At 44.0% G+C, this 26,773-nt stretch overlaps 1 protein-coding gene across 2 annotated transcripts in view; it reads right to left on the bottom strand.

Moving 5' to 3' along the window:
- LOC126276423 (transmembrane protein 135-like) overlaps positions 1-26,773 on the bottom strand; it is a 103,234-nt gene that overhangs the window by 15,176 nt on the left and 61,285 nt on the right. The window lies entirely within an intron of this gene.

The raw sequence follows: 26,773 nt of genomic DNA, 5'->3' as shown, positions 1-26,773 counted from the left end.
AAAGGTTGGGAAGGATAGTGGGTAGGACATTCCCCATTTCAGGGCACGACAAGAGGTATTCAAAACCCTGGTGGAGAATGTGATTCAGTCCCTCCAGTCCTGGGTGGTACTGAGTGACAAGTGGAGTGCTTCTCTGTGACCAAACAGTGGGAGGTGTTGGGTGACTGGAGACATAAGGTATGAAAGATCTGATTCTGTACAAGGCTGGGAGCCAATTGCGGTCTGTGGATGCCTCAGTGAGACCCTTGGTATATTTCCAGAGGGTCTGCCTGTCACTATGGATGCGACTGCCACCACTGGCTAGGACATATGGAAGGAACTTCTTGGTATGCAACGAGTGGCAGCTGTCAAAGTAGAGGTATTGCTGGTGTTAGTAGGTTTGATATGGATGGTGGTACTCACATAGCCATCTTTGAGGGGGAGGTCAACAACAAGGAAGGTGGCTTGTTGGGTTGAGGAGGACCAGGTGAAGCAAGTGGGATGTTGATTGGTTGATTGATTTGGAGGAGGAGACCAAACAACGAGGTCATCAGTTCCGTCAGATTAAGGAAGGATGGGGATGGAAGTCGGCCGTACCCTTTAGAAGGAACCATCCCAGCATTTGCCGGAAGTGATTTAATGAAATCACAGAAAATCAGGATGGTCGGATGCGGGTTTGAATCGTCATCGTCCCAAATGCAAGTCCAGTGCGCTAACCATTGCGTCACAATGCTCGGTTGGGTGAGAGGGTGAGGACATCCTATCCACATTCCTCCAGAACCTTAACATTTTCTCCATATTTGCTTCACCTGGTCCTCCTCAACACAACAAGCCATCTTCCTCCATGCTGACCTCCACCTCAAAGATGGCTACATCAGTACCTCCACTCATATCAAACCTACCAACCACCAGCAATACCTCCAATGCAACTTCTACTCCACAACACACCCACAGTCTTTTTACTTCTCTTCTTGTCCCCTCACCCTCCGTCTGACCTGACTACACCTTGCTGCAGTTCCCTCTTTCCACCTCATCCCTGTATGGCCCCACAAGCAGTACTTTACCATTCCCACTCACCTATCCTGCTATGCATCCCCCTCCCAGCCTCCTCTTTACTCTCACCACCCACATTGCTTCTCCCATCATGCGCAGTTGCTTCCTGTCTTCTGGCCTCAACAGCCAGAGACAGTGGTCATATGTATACGAGTTGCATTTGCGTAGATGTGTGTGTGTGTGTGTGTGTGTGTGTGTGTGTGTGTGTGTGTGTGTGTGTGTGTATTGTCTAATTCAGAAGAAGGATTTTTGGACAAAAACTTTCTTATTTAGCAGTCTTTTTGTTGTGCCTGTCTGCCACTCAACATTTCAACTATATGCTGAATAGTACTCTATCCGTTGCTAATACTCCCATTATTCTACCCTGGATTTCCCATTGTTTGATTATTTATATAATTAACGTACATTTAAATAACAAATATTTTAAAATTTGTGATTTATAAACTCAATAAAATTAAATTCCAATATTAGGCTAAAAACACAGATTTCCCTGAGATCTTATGAAATTCCTGAAATTCCCCAAGTTTTCCCTATTTCTCAGGTAAAATGCAATTTCCTGAGAATTCTAGATTTTCCAGAAGACTCACCAACCTACAGATACCACCACAGGAGCAGCTTCAACAGTCCTCATCAAGAACAACTACACAGTTCGTCAGACAGTATTTCAAGAGACAGCAGTTTAAGAGTGACAGCATTCACAATCTGTATACACACACACACACACACACACACACACACACACACACACACACTACGTCAGACATAAGGAAACACTTCATTCTGGGAGCTAGCACGGGACCCACAACACATCTGTGCTGCAAAGTCAACGAAATGTGGATAACAAGAATATAGTTAACGAACATAAAGAAGAAATTAAAAAATTCTGAAAGAATTATAAACAAATGGTGCTGTTTTTCTTAGTAATGTGCCCATCCACTGAAATTATGGCATGCCGCACAAGTTGTTACAGGCACTACAGATTTAAGAACTGCTTGTTCAATGAATAATCATTAAATTATCCAACAACTACTACTACTACTACTATGGAAAACAATTTATTAAGGTCTATGAATCAGATGGCCGACAGCTGGATCTACAAAAGGACAGATTGTTGCTCCACAACTATGCCAGGGCACTGAGCAATAGTAGCATCTGCTGCGGTGACACATCTTGCAACGTAATTCACCCAGCTCAGCTCAGCAATCCAGCTTTCCTTCAGCATCACAACACAGCAAACTATGTAAAAATATCTGGATGGGCTGTATTAAAACCAGTTTGCAATTTTTTTTGTGTTGAGAGGCAAATAAGGTAATTCAAGTGCCAAAAGTATTTGTTTGACAGACTACAAATTATTTAGGAATAAAGGAGATGACTCAGCGAAAGGCAGAAGCATTGTGTTGTCAATAGGTACACAAACAAAAGGTGCATTGCTTGGCTAGCTTTCGGAATACACTTCCTTTTTTCAAGCTTGTAGGGAAAAAAATGCACACAAACATGCAGTTCTCAGTCAACCGCCAGCTCTTTCCTGGCCCACAGTGATGTACTGGTGTGGATTACGGGACGGAGAGAGGCAGAAGGCAGGGAGGGGTTGGAGGGAAGCATCTAGCAGCTTGTGGGAGAGTAGGGAGCCATCTGTGGGCTACCTATGGGTGCAGGTAGAGGGGGCAGGTGGCAGAAGGTGGGCACGCGATTTGCTGTACTACGGTGTTAGATAATGGCACACAACTAGCTCATGTGGGCAAATTAGGTGGGGGCACTGGAGCAGAGGGGTGGTGTATGTGTGTGTACACACACACACACACACACACACACACACACACACACACACACACACACACACACACAAAATATTGGGTGGGGAGGGGTGGGGGGCAGGAAGGTTACGGGAGTGAAGGATTTGCTTTAGGGAGAACTCCCACCTGCACAGCTCAGAAAAGCTGGTTGGTTGGTTGGTTTTTGGGGGTTAAAGGGACCAGATGGTCATTGGTCCCTTTTTCCAAAAAACTAAAATCACCCACAGAGAATAAAAAAATGAACAACAGAAAAGATGGCAGACGACACATGACAAGAAAGACTCAGACAGAGATAGGACAAAACAAATTAAAATCACACAGAGTGACGGTGGTTGGCCGACCATAGAGGGGGAGGAAAAAAAAAAGGGAAAAGCCAACCACCGAGAAACATATTAAAAACTCAAATCTAAAACTGTAAGCCGAAGGCCAGAATCAACACAAAAGAACATAACACTCAGATTAAATGATAAGAAAACCCTGCCCGAATAAAACGCAAAACTAAGCCTGCCATGGCAGTGTCATCAGTTAAAAGGGTGGGGAGCGTATCAGGCAGTGCAAACGTCTGCCTGAGCATAGTTAAAAGTGGACAGGCCAACAAAATGTGGACCACCGCCAAAGCCAGCCCGCAACGACAGAGTGGCGGGTCCTCATGCTGCAGTAAATGGCTGTGTGTCAAGCGGGTGTGGCCAATGCAGAGCCGACAAAGGACTACCGAGTCCCTGCGAGTGGCTCGCAAGGATGACCACCACACAGTTGTCGTCTCCTTGAAGGATGGAGTTTGTTTGGCGTGGTCAGGTTGCACCATTCAGTGTCCCAAAGCTCGAAAATTTTGCGGCGGAAAATCACTCGCAAATTGCCGGGAGGCCAATGTCCAGAGCTGGTTTACTGGTGGCCTCTTTCGCTAGTCGGTCAACATTTTCATTGCAGGGTATCCCAACATGGTCTCGGGTCCACACGAAGACCACAGAGCGGCTGCAACGGGCAAGAGGGACTACGGAGGGACTCCTGGATAGCCATCACCAGACGAGAACGAGGGAAACACTGGTCGATAGCTCGTACACTGCTCAGGGAGTCACTACAGATAACGAAGGACTCACCTGAGTAGGAGCGGATATACTCTAGGGCACGAAAGATGGTGACCAGCTCAGCAGTGAAAACGCTGCATCCAGCCGGCAATGAACATTGTTCATAGTGGTCCCCTAGAGTTAGAGCATAACCTAAATGACCAGCAACCATCGAACTGTCAATGTAAACAACACCAGAGTCCTGATACGTGGCTAGGAGAGAACAAAAGCGGCGGCGGAAGGCCTCCGGAGGGACTGAGTCCTTCGGGCCCTGTGCCAATTCGAGCTGAAGGCAAGGGTGGGGCACTAACCATGGGGGTGTATGCAGAGCGACCCAGAAAGGAGTCGGAACAGGGAAAACCCCAAGCCAGGAGAGAAGCTCTCTGACACGGACCGCGATCGTACAACCCAACCGGGGCCGAAGATCTGAGAGACGGACGACCGGCAGCGGGAACAGGAGATGATTGAGAGGATGCCCAGGCAAGCTACAAACATGCGTAGCATAAGCGGCCTGTAAACGTTGGCGCCGTAATTGCAGTGGAGGAACAACTGCCTCCACAAGTATGCTGTCCACAGGCCTGGTCCTGAAAGCACCAGTGGCAAGTCGGATCCTGCTGTGAAGGATTGGGTTCAGCACCCACAACACAGAAGGGGATGCTGAACCATAAGCCAAGCTCCCATAATCCAGACGAGGTTGGATTAACGCCTGGTAGAGCCCTAAGAGAATAGATCGGTCGGCGCCCCAGCTGGTGTGGCTCAAGCATCGCAGAGTATTTAGATGCCGCCAACACATCTGTTTAAGCTGCTGAATATGAGGCAGCCAAGTCAACCAGGCATCAAAAACCACCCCCAGAAACTTATCTGTCTCCACCATAGCAAGAAGTTCGCCGGCAAGATAAAGCCGCGGCTCCGGGTGAACAGTGCGTTGCTGGCAGAAATGCATAACACAGGTCTTGGCTGCCGAAAACTGGAAGTCATACGCTACAGCACAAGCCTGCGCCTTGCGGATAGCGCCCTGCAGCTGACGTTCAGCAGCTGCAATGCCAATAGAGTTATAGTAGAGGCAGAAGTCTTCAGCATTCGAGGACGCTGAGACAGACGTTCCCACTGCCGCAGTGAGCCCATTAATTACTATTAAAAACAGGCCGACACTTAAAACAGATCCCTGCGGCATCCCGTTTTCCTGAACTCGGGAGGAACTATGGGAGGCTGCGACTTGCACGCAGAAAGTTCAATGCGACAGAAAATTTTGGATGAAAATCGACAGCGGACCCCGAAGACCCCAATCATGAAGTGTAGAGAGGATGTGATGACGCCATGTCGTATCGTACACCTTCCGCATGTCAAAAAAGACAGCGACCAGGTGCTGACGGCGGGCAAAGGCTGTATGGATGGCTGACTCCAGGCTCACCAGATTGTCGGCTGCAGAGCGGCCTTTACGGAATCCACCCCGAGACGGAGCCAAAAGGCCCCGAGACTCAGTACCCAACTCAACTGCCGGCTCACCATCCGTTCAAGCAACTTGCAAAGAACGTTGGTGAGGCTAATGGAGCAGTAGCTGTCCACCTCCAAAGGGTTCTTGCCAGGTTTCAAAACGGGGATAACAATGCTTTCTCGTCATTGCGATGGAAATGTACCCTTGACCCACATATGGTTGTAAATGTCGAGGAGGCATTGCTGGCGGTCCACTAAAAGGTGTTTCATCATATGACAGTGGATGCAATCTGGCCCAGGAGTTGTATCAGGGCAAGCGGCTAGGGCACTGTGAAATTCCCACTCACTGAATGGAACATTGTAGGATTCAGGATGATGGGTGCGAAATGAAAGGCTCCGACATTCCATCTGCTCTTTAATGGAGCGGAAGGCTAGTGGGTAATTCACAGAAGTGGAACTCAGAGCAAAATGCTCTGCCAAGCGGTTTGCAATTATGTTGGAGTCAGTATGAGTGGCTCCATTCAGTGAGAGCACAGGGACGCTGACAGGGGTCCGATAGAAATAGAGGTGTCGAATCTTGGCCCAGACCTGCGATGGAGACACATGGAGGCCAATGGTGGAGACCTACTGTTAACAGCACTCCTGCTTGCGTTGGTGGATAAGACGGCGTGCTCGCACACGCAGCTGTTTGAAGGCAATGAGGTGTTCTATAGAGGGATGCCGCTTGTGATGCTGGAGCACCCGCCGGCGATCTTTAACCGCTTCAGCGATCTCAGGCAACCACCAAGGCACAGTCCTCTGCCGAGGGGACCAGAAGAACGGGGAATGGCAGATTCTGCGGCAGTAACGATGCCGGTGGCGACCGAGTGAACCACATCAATGTCGTCATTAGAGAGAGGCTCAATAGCGGCAGTGGAGGAGAACAAGTCCCAGTCAGCCTTATTCAGAGCCCACCTGCAAGGGAGCCCAGAAGACTGACGCTGTGGTAGTGACAGAATGATCGGAAAGTGGTCACTACCACACAGGTCGTCATGCACTATCCATTGGACAGATGGTAAGAGGCTATGGCTGCAGATAGAAAGGTCAATGGCGGAGTACGTGCCATGCGCCACACTGAATGTGTGAAGGCACCATCATTTAAAATGGAAAGATCAAGCTGTGCCAATACATGCTCAATGGTGGCACCTCGACCTGTTGCCACTGACCCACCCCACAGACGGTTATGGGCAGTTAAGTCACCCAGTAACAAGAAAGGTGGCGGCAATTGGGCTATCAGCACAGCCAGGACATGCTGAGCGACATCACCATCCAGTGGAAGGTAAAGACTGTAGACGGTAAAAGCCTGTGGCGTTAACACCCGAACAGCGAGAGCCTCTAACGGTGTTCGTAGACGGACAGACTCGCTGTGAAGTGAGTGAAGGACATAGATGCAGATGCCACCAGCCACCCTTTCATAAGCTGCCCGGTTCTTATAACAACCCCGATAGCCACGGAGGGCGGGGGTTCACGTAGCTGGAAACCAAGTTTCCTGAAGAGCAATGCAGAAGAAAGGGTGAAGGCTGTAAGTTATCAGAGCTCAGTTCGATAGTGGAAGAAACCATTGCAGTTCCACTGGAGGTTGATATTGTCCATGGCTCAGAAAGGTGTGAAGGGACTGGAGAGGCAGATTATGCCGCTGGGTCACCTGCTGCCTCCGATGGAGCAGCTGTGCAAGTGCTATGCATTGCGTCTGAGGGACTGGCGATTTCGAGGTCCACAGTGGATGCAAGAATCTCCACCTCATCCTCAGACGCTGAGCTTGTAGGCAGCGTTGGAGTAGGTGCCACCGCAGGTGCCTTGGTCTTACGGGTCTTCAATGTCGCTTTCTCTCGCTGTTCCTTAGGTTGCTGTTGCTGGAAGGCCTTCATGGAGGCAGTCTCTGGGACCGAAAATGAGCGAGAAGCTTGACGACCAGTGTGGTGGGTGTCTGCTGTGCCCTAGGAAGGGAGTGATCCAAGGGATCCCTTCTGAGGGAGAGAAGCCGAAGAAGATGGACACTTCTCTGGCGTAGAAGCGGGGACTGGCATCCTCGATGCTTGGGGGGGGGGGGGGGGGGGGGGCTCCTGAAGTAGATGGAGCAGGAGCAACAGGGAGTGAAGTGCCCCCAAAATCAAGGGGCCCGGTGGACGCTGACCGACCTTAGAGCCAACCGTATGTGATGATGAGAGAACCATTGCTGCAGCAGCGGCGTAGGTCAGGCGGTCCAGGGTCTTATATTCCATTATCTTCCGTTCTTTCTGGAAGACTCGGCAGTCCAGCGAACAGGGGAAATGGTGTTCCCGCAGTTAACACAGATAGGAGGCGGGGTACATGGAGTATTGGGATGCGAAGGACGTCCACAATCTCGACACGTGATGCCAGAAGTACAGCAGGATGACATGTGCCCGAACTTCCAGCATTTAAAACAACGCATCGGAGGAGGGATATATGGCTTCACATCACAAGGGTAAACCATCACCTTAACCTTTTCGGGTAAGACATCAACCTCGAAGGCCAAGATGAAGGCACCAGTGGCTACCTCATTATCCCTCGGACGTCGATGGACGTGCCGGACGAAGTAAACACCTCGTCGTTCTAGGTTGGCGTGCAGTTCATCGTCGGACTGCAGAAGAAGATCCCCGTTGAAGATAATACCCTGGACCATGTTGAAACTCTTATGGGGGTGATGCTAACTGAAACATCCCCCAACTTGTCACAAGCGAGCAACCTCCGTGACTGGGCAGAGGATGCTGTTTTGATGAGAACTGAACCAGACCGCATTTTGGACAAGCCTTCCACCTCCCCAAACTTGTCCTGTAAATGCTCCACAAAAAACTGGGGCTTGGTCGACATAAATGATTCTCCATCAACTCGCGTACACACGAGGTACAGGGGTGAATAGTCTCCACTGCCTTCTTTAGCCCTATGTTCCTCCCATGGAGTGGCCAGGGAGGGAAATGATCTTGGTTCATATTTCTTGCCGTTGACGTTAGACCTCAATCGCTTAGAGACTGCTGGTGGAGACCCACCAGCGAGAGATGATGTACCACACTTCATTGCGGGTCATCCACCCTGATGCCACTCACTACAACCAGGGGGCTCTCCCCACAGGTGCCACCTATCCACAGCAAAGACCACCTGGCAGGATGGCCTTTGCCGGGAGTCCTGATGCCCCAGAGGGGCAGCTTAGAATCAAGTGCAAAGCAAGCGGAAGTTCTGAAAAATGTTGGTAGGTACTGCCACAACTAACTTCTGCTGTCGATTATATGTAGCACTACACAGGCAAGCTTTGCAGGCACAAAGATAAATACTGGCGCCAAAACCTCTGCGACAGTAAAAAAAAAACACGTGAAAGAGGAGCTTTTTTCTCCACCTTGAGTTTCGACCACTGTATTTTCATACATTATCCAACGAAGTAAATACAAATTCCGTATTGTTCATCTTCGAATGTAGCAGCATTTCAATGTACTACAAAAATCCGAGTGGCAAGACTGTTTCGGATGTTTGTCAATATTGCCAACTCTACGTTCTGAATTTTTTCCTACCTGTTAGAAGAGATTGTTGCTAAAAGAAACTTTTATGAATTGTGAATCACATGCAGTATTCTCTTGACCATAAGAATAATATGAATTTAAACATTTTGCCATGTATTGTTTCGTGTTTGTTGCTATCTCATTTAAATCCTGTCTGCCTAATAAACTACGAAACTAGAGAGAGACAAGAGCAAACGCGAAAGAATATACATATAATGTCAAAATATATTAAAAACAAAGTTTCCAAGACTTACCAAGCGGGAAAGCGCCGGTAGATAGGCACAATGAATAAAACACACAAACACACACAAAGAATTTCGAGCTTTCGCAACCTGCGGCTGCTTCGTCATGAAAGAGGGAAGGAAAAGGAAAGATGAAAGGATGTGGGTTTTAAGGGAGAGGGTAAGGAGTCATTCCAATCCCGGGAGCAGAAAGACTTGCCTTAGGCGGAAAAAAAAGGATAGGTATGTACTCGCGCGCGCGCGCACACACACACACACACACACACACACACACACACACACACACACACACACACATATCCATACATACACAGACCCACCAGGCCTCAACCTCTGCTAATTTTAAGTTGCCGCCACTCATACCACAACTGACATCTCTGCCCAAACTCTTTGCCTTTAAATATGTCTGCTTGTGTCTGTGTATGTATGTATGTATGGATGGATGTGTGTGTTTGCGTGTGCGTGTGTGTGTGTGTGTGTGTGTGCGCGTGTGCGTGTGCGCAAATATATACCTATCTTTTTTCCCCCTAAGGTAAGTCTTTCCGCTCCCGGGATTGGAATGACTCCTTACCCTCTCCCTTAAAACCCACATCCTTTCATCTTTCCTATTCCTTCCCTCTTTCCTGACAAAGCAGCCGCCGGTTGCGAAAGCTCGAAATTCTGTGTGTGTGTTTGTGTGTTTTATTCATTGTGCCTATCTACCGGCGCTTTCCCGCTTGGTAAGTCTTGGAATCTTTGTTTTTAATATATTTTTCCCATGTGGTAGTTTCTTTCTATTTTATTTACATATAATGTCATGTTTATATTCGTATTATTCTTATGCCTAATAGTGATACAATCAGAAATGAAGCACGGCAATTGACTTGATTTTTAAATCTAAGATGACTCTATTACATTACATTCTGCACAGAAATTAAAGAGGTGCCTGCAAAGATTTTTAAAATGTAGAAAATTTTTCGCTAAACTCACGTTCAGAACATCATCTATCATACGCAGTCTATTATTTGGTTCTTGCTGATCATTATCAAAGAAAGCAGCAGTGTAAGTAACAACAAATAGCAGTCTCTTGTCACTGTTTCATTAATGAGACGATTCCTATATATATAAGACTTACCAAGCGAGAAAGCGCCGGCAGACAGGCACATGAACAAAACACACAAACACACACACAGAATTACTAGCTTTCGCAACCGATGGTTGCTTCTTCAGGAAGGAGAGGGAAAGACGAAAGGATGTGGGTTTTAAGGGAGAGGGTAAGGAGTCATTCCAATCCCGGGAGCGGAAAGACTTCCCTTAGGGGAAAAAAAGGACAGGTGTACACTCGCGCGCACACACACACACACACACACACACACACACACACACACACACACACACACACACACATCCATCCGCACATACACAGACACAAGCAGACATATTTGCCTTTAAATATGTCAGCTTGTGTCTGTGTGTGTGTGTGTGTGTGTGTGTGTGTGTGTGTGTGTGTGTGTGTGTGTGTGTGTGTGTGTGTGTGTCTGTGTGTGTGCGCGCGCCCGAGTGTACACCTGTCCTTTTTTTCCCCTAAGGGAAGTCTTTCCGCTCCCGGGGTTGGTATGACTCCTTACCCTCTCCCTAAAAACCCACATCTTTTCGTCTTTCTCTCTCCTTCCTGAAGAAGCAACCATCGGTTGCGAAAGCTAGTAATTCTGTGTGTGTGTTTGTGTGTTTTGTTCATGTGCCTGTCTGCCGGCGCTTTCCCGCTTGGTAAGTCTTGGAATCTTTGTTTTTAATATATTTTTCCCATGTGGAAGTTTCTTTCTATTTCATATATATATATTCCACATCAAACAGTCCCTTCCTTACAGCCTACGTCTTCGTGGCAAACGAATCTGCTCCAGTCCGGAATCCCTGAACCATTACACCAACAACCAGAAAACAACTTTCACATCCCGCAACTACCCTCCCGACCTGGTACAGAAGCAAATAACCAGAGCCACTTCCTCATCCCCTCAAACCCAGAACCCCCCCACAGAAGAACCCCAAAAGTGCCCCACTTGTGACAGGATACTTTCCGGGACTGGATCAAACTCTGAATGTGGCCCTCCAGCAGGGATACGACTTCCTCAAATCCTGCCCAGAAATGAGATCCATCCTTCATGATATCCTCCCCACTCCACCAAGAGAGTCTTTCCGCCATCCACCTAACCTTCATAACCTCTTAGTTCATCCCTATGAAATCCCCAAACCATCTTCCCTACCCTCTGGCTCCTACCCTTGTAACTGCCCCTGGTGTAAAACCTGCCCCATGCACCCTCCCACCACCACCTACTCCAGTTCTGTAACCCGGAAGGTGTACGCGTGTGAAAGCACCCACGTGATTTACCAACTGACCTGCCTACACTGTGACGCTTTCTATGTGGGAATGACCAGCAACAAACTGTCCATTCGCATGAATGGACACAAGCAGACAGTGTCTGTTGGTAATGAGGATCACCCTGTGGCTAAACGTGCCTTGGTGCACGGCCAGCACATCTTGGCACAGTGTTACACCGTCCGGGTTATCTGGATACTTCCCACTAACACCAACCTGTCAGAACTCTGGAGGTAGGAACTCGCTCTTCAGTATATCCTCTCTTCTTGTTATCCGCCAGGCCTCAACCTCTGCTAATTTCAAGTTGTCGCCGCTCATATCTCACCTGTCTTTCAACAACTTCTTTGCCTCTGTACTTCCGCCTTGACTGACATCTCTGCCCAAACTCTTTGCGTTTACAAATGTCTGCTTGTGACTGTGTATGTGCGAATGTGTGTGTGTGTGTGTGTGTGTGTGTGTGTGTGTGTGTGTGTGTGTGTGTGTGTGGGCGCGCGCGCGCATACCTGTCCTTTTTTCCCCCAAAGGGAAGTCTTTCCGCTCCCGGGATTGGAATGACTCCTTACCCTCTCCCTTAAAACCCACATCCTTTCTCTTTCCCTCTCCTTCCCTGTTTCCTGATGAAGCAACCGTTGGTTGTGAAAGCTGGAATTGTGTGTGTATCTATCAACCTACCAGCACTTTCATTTGGTAAGTCAAATCATCTTTGTTTTTAGATTTATTTTTCCCACATGGAATGTTTCCCTCTATTATTTTCGTATCATTAATTTGAACCCAACAATTACGTTTGTTATTGTCACTGTTGCATTTCGAAATCTTTTCTGTCATCTTATTTTCTCTTTCTGTTTATGCAAGTAGTTTCACTTTGTATTCACCTTCTCCTTTTTACCATAATCTACAATACAATTTTATGCCGCCTATATATACTCAATAATACGTAACCCACTTCCAAACCATAACAAAAAAAAATTTTTTTTCCGCTTTCAACACTACCGCTGCTATAAAATCCACCGTTTCCAGTTCACCAACAGTTCCTTTCACCTATTTAACAACCATTTCGGCAAAGTTCTAATACCTTTCGCTTTATTTCCATTTCTGTTTTTACCACTTCACTGATCATTTTTAACTGCTTCCCACAGGTTTTAACGTCATTATTTCTTCGTCAGACAATTGTTAGCCTCATTTTCATAATCTGCCATCACAAAGCCACTCCTTTTAATACTTTTACATGCAGTTTTTTCGAAATTTTCCCAAGTTTCTCCACCTTTTAACATGTTTTGGCAGCAACACAACCACCTAACCTTTGTGCACATAATTGTCTACCAACCCAAGTTCACCATAGGATCAACATAGCCCAACTTTTACCAACACTTTTTCGCCTTTTTTCACACCAGATCTCCAGTTGCTTTCTAGTTCACCTTTATCTCTCCCCATATATTCTTATTTTCATTTCAGTCTCATGTTACACTATCCACCTTCTAATACCATGTCACCCTCACAACACCCCCACAACGACCCCATTAAGTTTTATTTACATTCCCTCCGCAAACATGCCTTCGCCCTAGGCAGATTACGCTCCCATATTTTATTTTCTCAGGCTTGTCTGACATTTGGCATTACCCCCTAAAGGCCTCACACTTAAAGTTCCCATCTCTGGCTGTAACCCTTCTTTCCCTCAGTCCCTATACCAGTTCCAAACTGAACAATCCATTGCCCTCACCAGGGTAATCCTTCACCTACACATCAATTCAGCCAAAGAACACACCCGTCAACTCCTATCCTTAATAAAAGTCCTAAATCTTTCCTCTCCAACATCCACACCGGCTGTTCACAGCATCCTCCTACAGGCCAACCGCAAATTAGAACAGCATGCCACCCTCCATCTCAAAAAAACTACTCAATCTCCTGGTTTCCCACCTCCAGAAAGGCAACTCACTCACCCTTCACAACCTTTTCAGCAAACCTCAACATCCTCTCATTGCACACAGACCCAGTCTCTCCCATCTATTTAATCTCCCACTTCCAGCTCCACTCCCCCCCAAAACCTCAAAATTCCAATCAACACAATCTGGAACCACAACACCCTAATTCAGTAGGTAACCTTTCCTCCAAACCTCTCTCCCAATCCAAAACCTCTGTCCTATCCAACGGCCTCACCTTCAGCCTCACTCCCAGATTCAACCAAACAGCCCTCGTCAAAGATTTACTGTCCTACACTCGTACTCTCTGCTGGAAATATCACTTTGCCATGAAGAAAAATGGTCCTAATCCTACTCCTAATGATCCAACTCCCCAAGACACTATCCAAATTGAACCCTGCCTGGAACAGTTCTGTCCTCCATCAGAGCGAGACCCACCTCCTCTTTCTCAAAATCACCCTCTCCAAACCTTCCAGGAATTTCTGACTTCCAGCCTTGCCTCTCAATCCTTCTTAAAAAACCTTAATCCTACTCCCAACATCACCACTGCTGAAGCCCAGGCTATCCGTGATCTGAAGGCTGACCGATCCATCGCCATTCTTCCAGCAGACAAGGGTTCCATGACCATGGTACTTGATCATCGGGAGTATGTGGCTGAGGGACTGCGTCAGCTTTCAGACAACACTACATACAAAGTTTGCCAAGGTACCCATTCCTGATGTCCAGGCAGAGCTTCAAGGAAGCCTCAGAACCTTAGGCCCCCTATAAAACCTTTCACCTGACTCCATCAACCACCTGACCCCACAGACACCCAGCATCCCTACCATCTACCTTCTTTCTAAAATTCACAAACCCAATCATCCTGGCCGCCCCATTGTAGCTGGTTACCAAGCCCCCACAGAACGTATCTCTGCCTACGTAGATCAACACCTTCAACCCGTTACATGCAGTCTCCCATCCTTCATCAAAGACACCAACCATTTTCTCGAACGCCTGGAATCCTTACCCAATCTGTTACCCCTGGAAACCATCCTTGTAACCATTGATGCCACTTCCTTACACACAAATATTCCGCACGTCCAGGGCCTCGCTGTGATGGAGCACTTCCTTTCACACCGATCACCTGCCACCCTCCCTAAAACCTCTTTCCTCATTACCTTAGTCAGCTTCATCCTGACCCACAACTACTTCACTTTCAAAGACCAGACATACCAACAATTAAAGGGAACAGCCATGGATACCAGGATAACCCCCTCATTACCAACCTATTCATAGGTCGCTTAGAGGAAGCCTTCTTGGTTACCCCAGCCTGCCAACCCAAAGTTTGGTAGAGATTTATTGATGACATCTTCATGATCTGGACTCACAGTGAAGAACAACTTCAGAATTTCCTCTCCAACCTCAACTCCTTTGGTTCCCCCAGATTCACCTGGTCCTACTCCAAATCCCATGCCACTTTCCTTGACGTTGACCTCCATCTGTCCAATGGCCAGCTTCACAAGTCCGTCCACATCAAACCCACCAATAACCAACAGTACCTCCATTATGACAGCTGCCACCCATTCCACATCAAACGGTCCCTTCCTTACAGCCTACGTCTTCGTGGCAAACGAATCTGCTCCAGTCCGGAATCCCTGAACCATTACACCAACAACCAGAAAACAGCTTTCGCATCCCGCGACTACTCTCCCGATCTGGTACAGAAGCAAATAACCAGAGCCACTTCCTCATCCCCTCAAACCCAGAACCCCCCACAGAAGAACCCCAAAAGTGCCCCACTTGTGACAGGATACTTTCCGGGACTGGATCAAACTCTGAATGTGGCCCTCCAGCAGGGATACGACTTCCTCAAATCCTGCCCTGAAATGAGATCCATCCTTCATGATATCCTCCCCACTCCACCAAGAGAGTCTTTCCGCCATCCACCTAACCTTCGTAACCTCTTAGTTCATCCCTATGAAATCCCCAAACCATCTTCCCTACCCTCTGGCTCCTACCCTTGTAACTGCCCCTGGTGTAAAACCTGCCCCATGCACCCTCCCACCACCACCTACTCCAGTCCTGTAACCCGGAAGGTGTACGCGTGTGAAAGCACCCACGTGATTTACCAACTGACCTGCCTACACTGTGACGCTTTCTATGTGGGAATGACCAGCAACAAACTGTCCATTCGCATGAATGGACACAGGCAGACAGTGTTTGTTGGTAATGAGGATCACCCTGTGGCTAAACATGCCTTGGTACACGGCCAGCACATTTTGGCACAGTGTTACACCGTCCGGGTTATCTGGATACTTCCCACTAACACCAACCTGTCAGAACTCCTGAGGTGGGAACTTGCCCTTCAGTATATCCTCTCTTCTTGTTATCCGCCAGGCCTCAACCTCTGCTAATTTCAAGTTGCCACCGCTCATACCTCACCTGTCTTTCAACATCATCTTTGCCTCCGTACTTCCGCCTAGACTGACATCTCTGCCCAAACTCTTTGCGTTTACAAATGCCTACTTGTGCTGTGTATGTGAGTGATGGATATGTGTGTGTGTGTGTGTGTGTGTGCGCGCGCGCGCGCAAGTGTATACCTATCCTTTTGTTCCCCTTAAGGTAAGTCTTTCCGCTCCCGGGATTGGAATGACTCCTTACCCTCTCCCTTTTTATTGTGCCTATCTACCAGCGCTTTCCCGCTTGGCATGTCATGGAATCTTTGTTAGAAAGAAACTTCCACATGGGAAAAATATATTAAAAACAAAGATTCCAAGACTTACCAAGTGGGAAAGCGCCGGTAGGCAGCACAATAAAATAACACACAAACACACACACAAAATTATGAGCTTTCGCAACCGGCGGTTGCTTCGTCAGGAAAGAGGGAAGGAGAAGGAAAGATGTAAGGATGTGGATTTTAAGGGAGAGGGTAAGGAGCCATTCCAATCCCGGGAGCGGAAAGACTTACCTTAGGGGGGAAAAAAGGTTGGTATATGCGCGCGCGCGCGCGCACACACACACACACACACACACACACACACACACACACACACACACACACACACACACATCCATCCATACATATACAGACACAAGCAGACATATATATATAAATATATAAGCGGCAGTAGCGCGCACAAAAGCAAGCCATAGCCATGGCAACAGGCCATAAACACTCATTATCAGAATGTGACAAACAATGCACGACCCAGTACAGTAATGCATTTTCAGCTTAGAGTGACGTAAACACCTATAACAAAGAGAACGGCACTTATCACATCAAAGAAACATAAGCAATCAATTCAAACCAGACGTAGCACGTGAAAAAGGAAGGGTACCCGTATAAATATGGATGGAGCACCTGACACATAGCAATGGCTACCTGGTAAAGCTTAACTGCTAAGCTTATGACTCGAACCAAACTACGACCTAAATTGTGTCTCGTATTACAATGGACCAACTTTGTTTCGATTTGGAGGTGTGGCCTAAAGCTTCTCTCTCCCCTTGAATTTCGAGTCTCAAATTTCAGGTGCAGCTTAGATTGCAGTAAATACAGTATCTCACCCCATCAGAGGCCGGGCCACCTGTGAAATTAACCACGTCAAATACCAGCTCTGCTGTAACCACTGCACAGCATTTTACATTGGTATGACAACCAAGCAGCTGTCAACTAGAATGAATGCCACTGCCAAACTGTTACCACAAACAAGGTGGACCACTTAGTGGCGCAATACACAGCAGAGTACAACATGCGAGAGTTCAGTGCCTGCTTCACAGCCCGTGCCATCTGGATCCTCCATACCACCACCAGCTTTTCTGGGCTGCACAGATGGGAGCTATTCTTACAGCACATCCTTCATCCTTCACTCCCGTAATCTTCATGACCTAAACTTAAGTAACTCACTGCCCCCACACTCATCCCCCTTCCGCATCCAATACTGTGTGTGTGTGTGTGTGTGTGTGTGTGTGTGTGTGTGTGTGTGTGTGTGTGTGTGTGTGTGTGCGTGCGCGCCATTATTTTATGCCCTAATCTATGAGACTGCATCCCTACCCACTTGCCACCCGGCCCCTCTATCTGCACCTTAGCTATCCCAAAGATGGCTCCCCACTCTCCCACAAGCCACAAGCCAGTAGGTGCTTCCCCCCAACCCTATCCCTGCCTTCCACGTCTCTTCATCCCCCCCCCCCCCCCCCAACCAACATACGGATCCAAACACAGTACACTCACCGCTGGCAGTCGACTAAGCACTATGTAGGGAGACAGGAGTGTCCATATATGTGATTGTTTGTGTGCACGTTTTTCCTACAAGCTTGAAAAAAGGAAGCACATTCTGAAAGCTAGCCAAGCAATGCAGCTTTTTTATGATCATTGGTATTTAACATTCGTCAAAGAAGTACTGGCCGAGATGTAGTCACTTATTTGATTCCATGTGCGACTTGGCACAGAGCAAGTGTGAATTTCTGGCATCTTTGAGCTGTTATATCTTGGGTAACATTTTGTTGAAAGATATGAAATTTGGTCATCTTCTACAATTTACAGCATTCTCTTAAGAATAAAAATGGAAAGCAATTTATGAGCCACATCAGCCAGAAAATTTTAGGCAAAATTGCATAAAAAAATTTCCAAGTTTGGCTTCTTGTGTCTCAGGAATTAGTCCCTGATGAAACTTGGCATGCACTAACTTGATAACAAGAGGTTCTCCAAAATAAAGTTTCATTTATATACCACTTTTCAACACTATTTAAGTGCAAAGTTGATTTTGTAACAAGGTCAAAAATGCAGTACCTTTGACCTGATTTTGCAAACGAACCATGTTCTACAAGACTTTCCAAACTGAGCTCACTAGAAAGACCGCCATTTTAAATGCAAAAAAACGTGTATTTGATTATCCAACATGGGCTGACAATGTTAAATAATTTGAATCAAAGTTGGAGATGAAAATCAAAACACAAAAAAAGTAAACTTCAGATTCTTATATCTCGTGGAGTAAACGCATGGTGAACATTTAACATAATACACAATAGCTTGGTGGCACAAAGATTAGGAATACAAAATTTAATTCACCTAGTATTTTCCAATTGTCAATAAATTCATCAAAAAGATGATGGTTTTGTGAAAAACTAAACCTGGCCACATTCAACACTTCTTTTACAAATATCATTTTCTATTAAAGCTTCAAAACCAGCCTCACTGAACATATTTTAAGCCTCCACCCACCAGTCGCGTGGGTTTATTTTTCAAGATGGGCTGGCAATACATCGTAAATTCAGGCAACATAGCCAGAAAAATCATACTGCAAATGAAGTTTTAACTTCGGCTTATTATATCTCATTGACTGAAGGCATGATAGGTATGTAACTCTGAATACTACAACTTAGCAACATTAGATTTTCCAATGTAACGTATCAGTCATGTACTGACTTCTAAATTTCTACAAAATCAGTTCAAACGTTATTTTTGTAAAGATTACAAAAGAGATCATACTTAACTTTCTTTTAGGCAATCTGTTTTCCATAACTGATTTCAAACTAATCACAGTTGGAGAGAGCATGTTTTCAAGTATTTAGAAAACCATATTTGATTTTCTAATACATGCTAACAGTACCTGAAAATGACGGGCATATTTGAGGGAATTTACTACGGCAACAGGCTACATTGCAGCAACCTGTTGTCCGTGTTTCATTGTAGACAAGTAATATCTCACTATATTGTGGCATTAACATTGTCACTACTGGTACAAAAACATGAACCATTAACACCATCACCATAGGGGTCTTAATTTAAGTTCCATAGCCTTGTGGTGGGACCTGTCTGCTAACAAAGCCATTTTCTACGTACCTTATCTGCTATTCTCAAAATAGGTAGGAGTATCTCACATAGATGGCAAGCAAAAAGTACAGCAATTTCAATTTTAAACTTCTCAATATTCTTATTTATATTTTTCAAAATTTTTGAGCCACTTTCTACAGATCATTGGAAATTGATACTGGCAGCGAGATGGCGACATTGAAATAACAGAGAGCATGAAAATGAGGTGTTGTACTGGTACCCAACAAACATCCTGTCTTCCAGGCCAATAAAATGAATGTGTGGGCCTTGACAATGCATAAATTTTATTAGTGCATCGTTTTTGTTCTGTTGATATGTCAATTATGTTGTTGGTCCACCATTCATTATCATACATAAGGCTTAGCATGGTCACATTACCTACCCTGGCAACAAAATTTAAAAACTTTGCTGATAAGGCCCAAGCTCGAATCAAGTGGTAAATTGATGATGATCTCGTCTTCTTTATTCCTGAAACTTTTTGCTTTCTTTGATTTCTTTTATCAGAACTTGATGCCATGTTTATCTTGGTTGCAACAGCTAAACAGAGCTTTTGGTGTCAATATTTGATTTGTTGTTGACGTTTATAGACTTGCACAAGTAGCTAGTCACTGGGTTGTGCTATCAATCCCATCACACAGAGATTTCCTGTGGCTAGTGCCAAAAAAGTTCCATTCCACAACTCATTTTTGTGGCTACACAAAATTCTTTTAATTGCCAGAAGGCAAGTGATTATTTACTTCAACCACTTCTGTGGTAGGCAGTAAGTGAGATACAATGATGGCATTAACTGTAAACATAGTCATCATGAACCACCCCAACATAGTGAGACATTATTTGTCACTTCACAAATGAAAAAATGCATCCAACAAAACACAGTAAACCATTGTCATGGTACAATCCCTCAAATTTGTCCATCATTTTCAGGTATTGTTGGCACACAATGGAAAATCCAATGCATTTTCCAGATGTTTTTCAGGCGCCGATTTTTCCCGGAAATTTTGCCTAAAATTTTCTGGCTGAACATGGTTCATAATATTCTTTACATTATTATTCTTAAGAGAACACTTAAAGTCATACAAGACAGCCAAATTTCATTTCTCTCAACAAAATATTGCTCTAGATATAGCAGCTCAAAGTTGCCTGAAATTCACACTCACTCTGCGCAAATCACGCATAGAGTCAAACAAGTGACTATACCTCAGCCAGTATTCCTTCAATGAACATTAAACATTACCAGAGTTAACTGGGGAGACGTGTGAATATTCACATGAAATTTCATTGAAATCCACGATGGTCGAGCAGGAAAATGTTCCACAATTCGGTGATTTGACGTGGATTGACACATATTCATTTAGTGGCTTCTGCTAATATTACGCTGGTAGATGAAATAGAACAATCAAAAAAGAGTTATTGAGTAATAGCAAACTAACAGTAATAGAGTCGCCTGTATTGCCAAAAGAACAAAAATCTCAATCTGAAGGTATTTTATTAAAAGATAAAGAGGCATTTTCGAATAAACAGGGATAACTGCTGCCAGTCATAATAGAGGATAATTTTATTTAATACACAACTAGTTTCTCACTTTGCACATCTTCATATGGTTTACATTCATTTACATGTTTCCATGTTCAATGTTGGAGTTCACTGTTTAAGTAAAAAACCAATAATGTGATGATGACCAGACACAACTGAAACAATTGGAAATGGCTATGTATATGCTGAAAATTATTATTGTACTTGCGTATACACTCTTATTCAGGAAAAACAAAAACTTGAACAACTAGAGATAGAATATATATTCACAGGACATGTATGTTAGTATATTCAGATCAGTCACCTCAGTTCAGCGTTTGTCTCGCTGCCTAATTGGCACAGGATCTTCCATGCCCCCTGATAAATTGTTCTGTGTGTGATGGAATTGATGTGAATAATGACCTGTGGTATAGCCATTCATGCTGCATTCACCTGGTTCCAAAGTTCATCCATGGTAGTTGGCACCTGTTGTTTCACCATATCCCACACATTTTCAATTGGCAACAAGTCTGGTGATCTGGTGGACCTGGGCAAAAGGCTGACATCCTGTGTCACCAAGAAGGTACGTGTTTGTGCAGCAACAAGTGGTCTTGCATTGTCTTGCTGAAAAATGGCATCTGAAGTGGTGTGCAGAAAGGGTACAGCTATGGGTCATAGGATGTCATTCATGTATTTCACACTGGTCACAGTGCCCTGGACATGCACCAACACTGATTTGTGGTTGTACCCAAAAGTACCCCACACCATAAGGCCAAGTTGGCACTGTATGTCTTGTGGGAATGCAGTCATTGTGATGCCACTCCCCCCCATCTCTGATGAACCAAAATGTGGCAATCATTTTCAGCAGAACATGGATTTGTCCAAAAACACTATCTGATGCTACTCCTGTCCCCAGTGACATTGTTCCATACACCATTGCTGTCTAGCATGTTTCTGCACATTCATCAAAGAGAAGGCAGAGAAGCAGACGACACACATGTAACCCATGGCACAATAAAAGGCAACGGACTGTCCGGACTGTCACCTCTGATAGTGTACAATGTGTTAGACTTTTCCTGTGTTGTGCCAGAGCCAACGAGGGCGCAGATCTGTCCTGCAATGTCATTTGGATGAGGTGTCCTCCTCGGGGGAAGGGGGGGGGGGGGGGGGGGGGGTCAGAGTGGTACGAACTGACCCATCTCTCTATGTTCCACAGCCTTCTTGGAACAATTCTGCACCAAAGTTATTTAGCTGGAAGGCACTCACATGATTCTTGGTATCTTACAGTGAGACTACTTTCTGTCTGTCCTATGTAGAAATGTGGGCAGTTGTCACATTAAAATTTGTAAATACCTGATTTGCTATGTCTCTTACTGCAGTGAATGATTTAATGCTGTCACTTAATGTTAGTGCTGAAGAATACCAGAGTATCACTGTTATGGAAAAGGTTAGCAACTTGGTATGGAATTTTTCCTATAAAGAGGATGCAGGCAAATGCATTTCTTTGTTCTTGTACATCTGATTTAGGAGGTGTACACATATTTGCCAACCTTTTTTTAAAAAAAGGAAGGGAGATTCAATTTTAAAAATGAGTAGGTCGAATGATCAAAACCCACGACTCATTTTCAGTATAAGTTCAAGAAAACTGTGCGAGTTTCTCCCTATGATGCCACAAAGTTATACAATGGCTATAAAACCACAAGTGAAAACACTAGAACTATCCAAAATATTCATTCCATACCCTCTATTGGTAGCATTGCCCAGGTAATCAGTATTATGTTGTGATGTTTTACGGTTTTAGAAAAAAAAAGTATGACTGCCGAAGAACAGTGTCCAACCACAAAAACACTGGATAATAATCATCTTCACTTAGCACAATGACAACACACAAACATAAGTCCAAACAGAGCACAACACTGAGCAATACGAGTTCAGATTCTACAAAATTCACGGGAAGAGGAGGAAAAATAACAGACATTGTACAGGCTGCATGCGAATTCTTGATTCCCATAAACTTTGATATGTGTATCAATTAAAAACACTAATGAGTGGAAGAGCTTCCAATCATTGGTAAAAAAACTGAAGTCACAGGTTTCCAAAACAAGTATCTTAGATTTAACAGTAATTACCTAAAAATTGGGAGAAATAGTGGTGTAATCTGGGGGCGGGAGAAGACGTGGAAAATCAGGTTTTACCTGTCTAAACCAGAAGAGTTGGCAGATGTTCGTGTATGGTTTCTTTTTGATTTTGTTGTGAAGTTTATAAATTATATCTGGACTGTATCAATTCTGGTGTGCAGTTTCTTTGATAATGTTAATTTCATTTTGTTCATCGAGAGGGCTGAGAGGTACTTCTAGGTATATGATTAAGGACAGCTCTCAGGAATTCTGTGTTGTATTGGATGACATAACAAGCTGCTTATGACAACATCATGGTGATGGGTTTTCAGTAAATTTGAAAGGCATGTCTGTCACTTAAACTAGAACTGTAAGATCAAGAAAATTATTCCTTTATCCACTTGATGCTCCACAGTGAAGTTAATGTTGCTGTGCATGCTACTGAGAGTGTTTGTAAGTTTTACAATCTCCTCAATCGTACCATTGTAGAGGATAATGGAATCATCAATATACCTTTTGTAATAAATTATATTATCTTTAAATTAACATTCTAACTAGAAGAACTGATTTTCTATGTGACTGATGTAAATATCTGCAAGGATTCCTGGCAAACTGCTGTCCATTGCAAGACCATCTTCTTGTTTAGAAATTTTATTGGCAGAAATGAAGTTGTTATGTGACAGAATTAGTTCTAGCAGTTCAATGAATTCATTTACATCAGTAATGGATAACTTCTTTGTGTTTTAGTAGTCATTAAGTATCTGGATTGTGGAAAATTTGACTCGTTCCACATCATTACGAAATATCATATTCATGATCCATGGAACTATTATTAATCTAATCTAATCTAATCTAGTCTTACAAATAGGTACATTGCTGTAAAGGTTTATGATGCCCACTGAAGCAGGTATGGCACCGTCTGGTATTGATATGTCTTCGATATCTTGCATAACATCACAGTTATTCTTAATTGAGAAATTCTTTTGAAAAGTATAAATATTGCTGAGACCATCCTTTAGCTTCTTGGCGATAAAATATGCAGGACTACTTCCACTAGCGTTTAACTACTGGAAGTATAGGGCAATTAGACTTTAAATGTTTGGTTAAAAATGTAGTTTTGGTGCTGACAGGTTCATGACAAGGCATTTTAGGATATCAGAGTCACATAACAGGAAATTACAAAGTATCAATAGTTTCCTTAGCTGGGCTTGAATTTGGATGTGGGGTCACTTTGCACTTCATGTATGTTGTTTTTATGAAAAAATTCCAAAGTCTGTTGAAGTATTAAGAATCATACATAACACCCGAGTTACCTTTGTCAGATTTCACTACAGAACCCTGTCTTCAGCTTTCTATTACAGTACATAAGCAGTTTGGAGTCATTTTTGCACAACTGTGCAAGTTTTTGGTTTTGAGGTTCTTGTGTATGATGTCCTTAACTTTAAAACCAATACTTATCTGTTCATTACTGTTTATTTTTACTGACTCACACACCATTTTAGGGCAGACAATTTAATCCTTATTCCATGAAGTTTCAACATTGCAGCCGGATGGTGTCTATCATTCGTCATGATATGATGGTTGACAACGGTTCAATCTTCCTCAGGTGAGTGTTTTGCACTGGAGGTTTTTAGTTCACATCACTAATTTTATACCAAAAATTGGTGCAGAGATGCACGCGTAAAGGCAAGGCACTACATGAGAAACCTCTGTCGAGTTTCTTGCTCTCTTTGAATATGACTCCATATACAGTGCGCAGGCGCATGCATAATGGTGATACTACATGTATGTCCTCCTTCGGAATGCGGGTTCATGGAGTTAAAATTCAGATGTCAAATTAACAAAATTAACTGTCACTGTACATGTCTTTAGCCCTTAAGATAAAGAAATCATCAGGTCCCATGCCTCATCCAGTTGAAAGCCACCATCATGATTAATACAATCTCCTGCCCAAAAATCACAATTAAATCTTTGATATTGCTGTTATTGGGCCAGTGGAATGTGTTTGAGGTCTTTCGCAAGTAAGTTAGTTTCATCTTTATCAAATGTGATAGTGGCGGTGTTTATCACCTTGTCATAAAACATTTGTTATGGCGTGAGTGGAGATTATAATTTCTTTTGTAAGAACTGAGAGCAAGTATTTCTGATAATGTCTAGCTGATACAATTAGTTGTTCTTTGCTCTCCTGGTCACTAATTTTATCTAAAATGTAAATGAATTGAATGAGAGTTAAGAAGTTGTTTACTGCCAAGTGCTGTTTGGGCATTTGCTTGTCAAGTGTATCTTCGCATTTATAAACCATTAATGATTTGATTTCAGATTTTAACCATATAATTTCACAGTTTGATTTTGCAAATTTTGGCTGATTGAGTGGGCCTCCTTACATTAGTTTTAATGTAATTAGGTATTACTTCAGACAAAAACGGGTTTTTGTTAAATTTGATGGCTTGAATGGGCTTCATTATCTTGATTTTACATGTTCTGAATGCTCTGACAGCTCATGATGATGCCTGGCTAGGCAACATGAAGTGAATTTTATCCATGATTGGTGCAGCTGAACTCTGTGACTGTTCCTTTATAGGGTGTAGATTAATAACCATTACCAGTCACAACACAGGGCTGGTTTCTGTTTTCCAATGTAAACATGCTAGATGTTGTGAATGCATGTGCTTATGAAGTTACTAATATCTTAAGTGCCACTACTGTATCAAAGGCATAATGTGGACATACCAATACTTAACATGTTGACTAATATGCAGTTAATGGGTACAAATTCAAAATATGTTTGTAAAAATTTTTATATGGTGACAATATAGATACTACACCTATATATAAGCACAATAATATTTTTAAACATGTCACTGTCATTGTAAAAAATTTTATAACTGTAATGTGGAAACAATACAGATACAACAACTATATGTAAGTACAATAATATTTTTTCAATCCATGTCATTTAGCCACTTCCAATTGTTTCAGCTGTGTCTATTTAGTCATCACCACATTATTCATTTTTTATGTCAACAGCGCAATCCAACACTGAGTGCTGGAAACATGTAAATGAATGTAAACTACCAGAAGATGGACAAAAGCCAGAAACAGGTCTTATATTAAATAAAATCTGTTGCCAATGGTAACTATTATTACTCTCTACCCGCTAAAGGAACAGCCAGCGTTCAACTGCACCCATTATGGATAAAATTCAACAGTTAACAATTATGGAATATGTATGGAATATGTATGGAAGATTCTTTTGTGAGTCCTATCCATTACTGATGAATCTTAGGACTGCAGAGAGTGAAGAGATACAAAAAATGATTGACAATGACGTAGCTGAATGCAGCCATAACGTCTACAATAATCCACTGCTAGTGGTGAATACTAAGACCTAGCTTGAGCATAGCTCTGTGGTGGGCACACTGCAAGTGTCCCAAGCCCGAGCTCCACTCATCTTCCTCAGTTCACATTGCTTTTACTGCACTCATGATTTCTAATTGGGCTTGGTGAACTGTGAACTGACCTCTGTATGGTACTGCCATTGTGTGGATGTTTCTCAAACTATTTTGGCAATCTCACAGACAACCCTTACTTGTTCAAAACCACTGCATTGACACATGGAATTGGAGTTTTGCAGGTTTCTTGCTCTGCTAGCAGTGCGTTTTTCTGATAAATATGTCAAAGTTTTTGACCAACACTGAGATTGAGAAGATTTTGAAGATACCACCTGAATATTCTGGTTGAAAGCGAATAACTAGCACCAGAAGGAATCCTAAAAGATAAAAATTGCAGAAGAAGTTGCGAAACAGAATCACAAATGTATTCTCTAGTGAGACTGCAAAGATGGAATGATTAGCATGAAACATGGTGGGAACAAAAAAAAAAGTCATTTTGATGTTTGAAAACAAATGATGAAACAAGGGCACCTTCTTAACAGTCACCAGTTCTGGAAT

This window comes from Schistocerca gregaria, chromosome 1 (genome assembly GCF_023897955.1).
Source record: "Schistocerca gregaria isolate iqSchGreg1 chromosome 1, iqSchGreg1.2, whole genome shotgun sequence".
NCBI classification, from domain to species: Eukaryota; Metazoa; Arthropoda; class Insecta; order Orthoptera; family Acrididae; genus Schistocerca; species Schistocerca gregaria.
Note: the sequence above shows the minus strand (reverse complement) of the source record. Positions and strands in the feature narration are given on the sequence as shown.